Source organism: Eucyclogobius newberryi, unplaced genomic scaffold (assembly GCF_026437365.1).
Source record: "Eucyclogobius newberryi isolate DKJ021-1_F unplaced genomic scaffold, fEucNew1.0.hap1 SCAF_6, whole genome shotgun sequence".
Lineage (NCBI taxonomy): Eukaryota > Metazoa > Chordata > Actinopteri > Gobiiformes > Gobiidae > Eucyclogobius > Eucyclogobius newberryi.
This window is the reverse complement of record NW_027316278.1, coordinates 7908523-7915901: the sequence shown is the minus strand read 5'-3', so window position 1 is coordinate 7915901 and position 7379 is coordinate 7908523.

Genomic DNA, 7379 nt, shown 5'->3' with positions numbered 1-7379 from the left:
TGTTGATAATATTAAATTAATTTCTTGCAGCGCTCCTTCAAATATGATGTGTTTTGTTAATTTTTGTGTCTATCCTTTGAAAACACCTTATTTTGTGCATTATTTAATGTTTTGTCCTCATTATTTCATATTATAAATCAGATTTTATGTTTAGCCTGTTATTCTTACTTGAGTAAAACTTTCCCCACTTTGTATTTCTCTTAATATTCTTGGAGGAGGGAGGGAGGAGTCCAGAGATTTTTGAGCTGTCACAAACAAAGAAAAGTCAGAACAGAAGAATAAACGGGCAAAAATGAAGAGCAGATTGTGACAGAAGCACCGACGTCACAGTCATGTGAAAAACTCCAGACTTCACTTTAGTTGTTTGTAATCTTCGACGTGATGTGACTGATTATGGACTATTTCGTGCTGTTGTACTCACTGTAAGGTTCCTCAAAAACAGACAAACAGACAATCAAGTTTGCGGACCACACCACCTCATCGGGCTCATCTCAGACGGGGATGAGTCTGTCTACAGGAGGGAGGTGGAGCGGCTGGTGTCCTGGTGCAGCAGTAACAACCTGGAGCTCAACGCCCAGAAAACAGTGGAGATGATCGTGGACTTCAGGAAAGTCACAGACCCCCAGCCCCCTTCACCATCTTGGGCTCCCCCAGCACCACTATGGACTCCCTCCTCTTTCTCTGCACCACCATCACCAGGACCTCAAGTGGGGGCCCACCATCAGCTCCCTCACCGGGAAGGCCCAGCAGAGGATGTACTTCCTGTGGCAGCTGAGAAAAGCCAAGCTGACAGCGGAGATGATGGTGCAGTTCTACATGGCCATCATAGAGTCCATCTTCACCTCCTCCATCACCGTGTGGTACGCTGGAGCCACAGCCAGGGGCAACAGAGACTACAGTGTATTGTGTGCCTCTGCTGAGAAGATGAACGGCTGCGAGCTTCCATCTCTGCAGGACCTGTATGTCTGCAGGGCTCTGGGACGAGCAGGTCGGATCACAGCCGACCCTTCTCACCCTGGACACGGACTATTCGAGCCACTCCCCTCAGGCAGGAGGCCACTCCCCTCATGCAGGAGGCCACTCCCCTCAGGCAGGAGGCTATGGTCCATCCACACCAGAACATCCCGCCACAAGAACAGTTTCTTTCCCTCTGCCTTTGGACTAATGAACACTTCTTAAACACTGTCACTTTAACTATAATTTAATCACTCGTTGCACTGTTCACTTTCTGCACTACATATGTATATCTGTACAACTGTAAATGTGTGTACATATTAGAGACATATTACATATTATTACAGCCTATTTTTTATTTCCTTTTTTATTCTATTTTTTTTTTTTATCTGATAGCTTGATAGTTATGATTGTTATGCTTGTTGTTAATTGTTCATTGTTTTATGTTGCATCGATCACCAAGACAAGTTCCTATGTTTTTGAATTTTGTTTTGTTCATTGACAATGGCAATAAACCTATTCTGATTCTTATTCTATCCATTCATCCATTTTCTTCCACTTATCCGGGGCCGGGTTGCGGGGGCAGCAGTCTAAGCAGGGACTCCCAGACTTCCTTCTTCCTTCCCAGACACTTCACCCAACTCCTCCGGGGGGATCCCGAGGCGTTCCCAGGCCAGCCGAGAGACATAGTCCCTCCAGCGTGTCCTGGGTCTTCCCCGGTGCCTCTTCCTGGTGGAACATGCCCGAAACACCTTCCCAGGGAGGCACAGATGCCCGAGCCACCTCAGCTGGCCCCTCTCGACGTGTAGGCCGAGCTCCTCACCCTATCTCTAAGGGAGCTCCCAGCCACCCGGCGGAGGAAACTAATTTCGACCGCTTGTATCCGCGATCTTGCCCTTTCGGTCATTACCCAAAGCTCATGACCATAGGTGAGGGCAGGAATGTAGACCGACGGGTAAATCGAGAGCTTTGCCTTTCGACTCAGCTCCTTCTTTGCCATAACAGTCCGGTGCACCAATCCGCCTGTCAATCTCACGCTCTTTCCTTCCCATCGTGAACAAGACCCCGAGATACTTGAACTCCTCCACTTGGGGCAAGGACTCCCGACCCACCCGGAGAGGGCAAGACACCTTTTTCCGGTCGAGAACCATGGCCTCGGATTTAGAGGTGCTGATTCTCATCCCAGCCTCTTCATACTCGGTTGCAAACCGTCCCAGTGCATGTTGCAGGTCCGGGTTTGATGGAGCCATCAGGACAACATCGTTTGCAAACAGCAGAGATGAGATCCTGTGGTCCCCAAACCGGACACCATCCGACCCTTGACTGCCGAGAAATTCTGTCCATAAAAACTATGAACAGAACCGGTGACAAAGGGCAGCCCTGTCGGAGTCCAACATGCACTGGGAACAGGTCTGACTTACTGCCAGCAATGCGAACATGGCCCCTGCTCCGGTCATACAGGGACCGGACAGCCCTGAGCAAAGGGCCCGGACCCCGTACTCCCGGCGCATGAAAGGACACCCCGAAGAACAAGGTCGAAAGCCTTTTCCAGATCCACAAAGCACATGTGGACTGGTTGGGCAAACTCCCATAAACCCTCGAGCACCCAATGGAGGGTATAGAGCTGATCCAGTGTTCCACGACCAGGACGAAAACCACTCTGCTCCTCCTGAATCCGAGGTTCGACTATCGGTCGGATTCTCCTCTCCAGTACCCTGGAATAGACCTTACCGGGGAGGCTGAGGAGTGTGAGGAGTGTGAGTAGTTGGAACACACCCTCCGGTCCCCCTTTTTGAACAGAGGGACCACCACCCTGGGTCTGTCAGTCCAGAGGCATGGTCCCCGACCGCCATGCGATGTTGCAGAGACGTGTCAGCCAAGACAATTCTACAACATACAGAGACTTTAGGTACTCAGGGTGGATCTCATCCACCTCCGGAGCCCTGCCACTGAGGAGTTGCGAACAACCTCAGTAACCTCTGAGTCCTCACTCTCTGTTTCCACTTCAGAAGACGTGACAGTGGGATTAAGTCCTCAAAGTATTCCTTCCACCGTCCGATGACATCCCCAGTCGAGGTCAGCAGGTCTCCACCTGCACCGTAAACGGTGTTGGTGAAGCACTGCTTCCCCCTCCTGAGGCCAACTGATAGTCCTCCTCCATGGCCTCCCCGAACTCCTCCCAGCCCCGGGTTTTTGCCTCTGCGACAGCACAAGCTGCGGCCCGCTTGGCCTGCCGATACCTGTCAATGACCTCAGGAGACCTACAAGCCAGAGTGGCCTGATAGGCCTCCTTCTTCAGTCTGACGGCATCCCTTACTTCCGGTGTCCACCACCGGGTTCAGGGGTTGCCGCCACGACAGGCACCGGAGACCTTGCGACCACAACTCCGAGCAGCCGCATCAACAATGGAGGCGGAGAACATGGGCCACTCGGACTCAATGTCCCCAACCTCCCCCGGGACATGGGAGAAGCTCACCCGGAGGTGTGAGTTGAATACCCTACTGACAGAGGGCTCCACTAGACGTTCCCAACAGACCCTCACAATGCGCTTGGGTCTGCCAAGTCTGTCCGGCTTCCTCCTCCGTCAGCGGATCCAACTCACCACCAGGTGGTGATCGGTTGACAGCTCTGCCCCTCTCTTCACCCGAGTGTCCAAAACACACGGCCGGAGGTCTGATGACACGACAACAAAGTCGATCATTGACCTCCGGCCTAGGGTGTCCTGGAGCTACGTGCACTGATGGACACCCTTGTGCTTGAACATGGTGTTCGTTATGGACAATCCGTGGCTAGCACAGAAGTCCAATAACTGAACACTGCTCAGGTTAAGATCGTGGAAGCTGTTCTCCCGATCACCCCTCTCCAAGTGCCCCTGTCATTGCCCACGTGGGCGAGGAAGTCCTCCAGGAGAACAACGGAGTCCCCTGTCGGTGCACACACACACACGCAAATTGTTTGTATCGGTCTACTGACTTAAAGCACAGTTTTCCAATGACAGTTATCAGCAGCTTAGGGAGGTCACGTGTAAAGTCATCACTACGGTGTGTATCATTTGTATATGCCCTTTGTTACGTTGGACCACACTCCCAGTTTACTATATGAAACGGATCAACTGCTGTGATTCAACTTTTTTGCCATAGCATAACATGGTAAACGGAGAGCTTTTTTTCTCTCTTTCTCTCTCCTTCCCTCTCTTTCTGTCCTTCTTTCTCTCTTTCCTTGTTTTTTCTTTTTTACGGTATAGCGTAAAACACATACTTTGAAGACGTGCAACTACAGTAGTTCGCGGTAAATGCATCTTTTCAGTTGGCTGCCAGCCGCCATTAAAATAAACACAACAACAACAACAACAACAACAACATGGTAAACAGCAGAAGCTCTAGTCAAGATAGAACTTCTTATTTTGTTATTGGTATGTGTATGAATATTGAATCGTCACATATGCGTTCTGCGGCCTTCATTTCTTTAATGCAGCTACCAGAAATTCACACAAATTCACAATCGTAATAAAAATGTTGAATCGTTATGAGCTGATGGTTCAATTTTAAAAACCCAAATCAATGCATTTTGTTGTTTAATTAAAGCTGGGGTACCCGGTTTTTTATTTCTGTAATTCGTCCCTAGCTATTTGGCACATTGTTAATATCCACATGCAATCATTTTTGGATGAGTGCACAGCTTTAAACAGCTTAATTGGGGAGGCCCACCAAAGCACAGCCAATCAGAGCACTGCTTTCCGCTTTTACTTCCTGGTTGATGAAACATAACAAAACCATCATCTGCACTGTCAGCATGGCTTTCCTCAGCTGCCGCAGGAAGTACATCCTCTGCTGGGCCTTCTTGATGAGGGAGCTGATGGTGGCTCCCACTTGAGGTCCCGGGTGATGGTGGGACTTTCCTGAAGTCCACGATCATCTCCACTGTCTTCTGGGCGTTGAACTCCAGGTTGTTACCGCTGCACCAGGACACCAGCTGGTCCACCTCCCTCCTGTAGACAGACTCATCCCCGTCCGAGATGAGCCCGACAAGGGTGGTGTCGTCATGGCGATGAGGTTGGTGTCGTCCGCAAACTTAAAAAGTTTAACGGAGTCGTGGCTGGAGGTGCAGCAGTTTGTGTACGGGGAAAGGAGCAGGGGAGAAAGTACACAGCCCTGTGGAGTTCCTGTGCTGATAGTCCGAGTGTATTCTTTCCCAGTCTCATGCACTTAAGTAACTTATGAGTAAGTCTACAAGTGACAAGAGCTTCATGTTGACAATATTCAATATTTCAACATTTGTGTTTCTTGCACCACTCCTTCAGCTATGACTTAGTTTTATATACTTTTTTGTAACATTTTTTGACAAATACGTTTAAGCCAGACAGGAAATTTACTGACAAGTAAAATATTATACTTTTATTACATTTCCAGGAGAATTTTTTTTTGTGTTTGTTATAGTTAGGCCCGAGCCGAAGGACGAGTATCGTCCCGACGAGGGACTTATTAGGCCCGAGCCGAAGGACGAGTATCGTCCCGACGAGGGACTTATTAGGCCCGAGCCGAAGGACGAGTATCGTCCCGACGAGGGACTTATTAGGGCCGAGCCGAAGGACGAGTATCGTCCCGACGAGGGACTTATTAGGCCCGAGCCGAAGGACGAGTATCGTCCCGACGAGGGACTTATTAGGCCCGAGCCGAAGGACGAGTATCGTCCCGACGAGGGACTTATTAGGCCCGAGCCGAAGGACGAGTATCGTCGCTCGGTAGCGCCACCTCAAAAATCAAATAACATGGGGCCAATGGGAGCCCAATGCCAAAAAAAGTGGCCGTAAAAATATGACGCTTGCTCCAAAAAATAGTTCATGGGCGGACATGTATAAAATAATAATATAACCCCGCCCTAAGTCATACAGGAAGTCGGCCATATTGGATAAACTTGGCGCTGACAAAAGTGTACCTCGTCGTACATTTGGCATTTTCTCTTCCAGTTTTGATCGAAATCGCTTCAAACTTGGCCACAAGACACAAAACCCATGAGCAAAGTAGTGTTTGAATTCTGACGCTGATATGTTTTATGGCATGGTCATCATGAATTTTAAACAAAATTGCGATTTATGGAAATTGAAAAAAAATTCTAAATTTCTTACACATTTTTTTGTGTGAAAGTTTTGATGTAGCGTTTGTGGAGATTTTAAAGTTGAACGCAGTAATGTGCAAATGTAGTGGCTAGCTAATAAAATGGCTCTCTAGCGCACTCCCCAAATTCGATTTTTAACAATTCATATAAGACCATTTATTTGTCATAAACAGAAGGATTGAATGTGTGACCGGACACAATGTGACAAAATTACGTGACTTTAGCTTGAGGTTTTATAGGGGGGGGAAATTGCGGAAGAAAAGAGTTTCCGTTATTATTATTCTTTTTTTTTTTTTTCTCCCACAAACCACCCCAATTTTGACCCCCTAAACGTTAACGAAAAGTCAATCTTTTTCGACCCAAAATTCAGGATCGGTGAAAAATGTATCAAATTGGTGTCTAAAAAAATGAATGACGCAAAATGAATGACGCCACCTACAATTTAATATTTTTTTTTAAATATGACGGTAACTCCAAAAAATATACCATGTGAAGACATGTAAAAAATTATATCATGATCCCGCCCTAAATCATACAGGGAGTCGGCTATATTGAATCAAACACGGCAATGACAAAAGTGCACCTCGCCGTACATTTGGCATCTCCTCCTACAGTTTTCATTGAAAACACTTCAAACTTGGCCACACAACACAAAACCCAATAGTAATAGAATGTTATTCATTTAAAGCTGATAAGCCATTGGGTATAGTCATTATGATTTTTTAAACAAAATTGCAATATTTGGAAAATTTTAAAAAATACATAATTTTCTTAGTCTTATTTTTACAGGAAAATTTTAATAGAGCGTTTATGTATATATCCAAGTTGAACGCAATGATATGCAAATGTAGAGGCTAGCTAATTAAATGGCTCTCTAGCGCCCTCTCCAAATTTGATTTTTAAAAAGTCATAAAAGACTATTAATTTGTCGACAACTGAAAATATTTATAAGGAGGTAATCTGAGACCAGGCACAATGTGAAAAAATTACGTGACTCTAGCTTGAGTTTTTATAGCTTTGAGTGTTTATTTACTTTATGCTAATCCAGTGCTAGCTGTGCTCCATTCATTTAATAGTTTAGCATTAGCTCGACATTAGCTCCTGACCATACATTCCTATGGGTTCTGTTAGCTTCACGCTATGCTATGCTAACGTTAGCTTTTGGCTTTTCACTTAAATATATCACCACATTGTTTTTAGTTATATTATTATTTGGTAATTTGGTATAGTACAGTAATTAAATAATATGTTATTTTGGTAAAGTAAGACTAAGACATTAACTTAGACACAGTATGTGTCATTATTTAGTA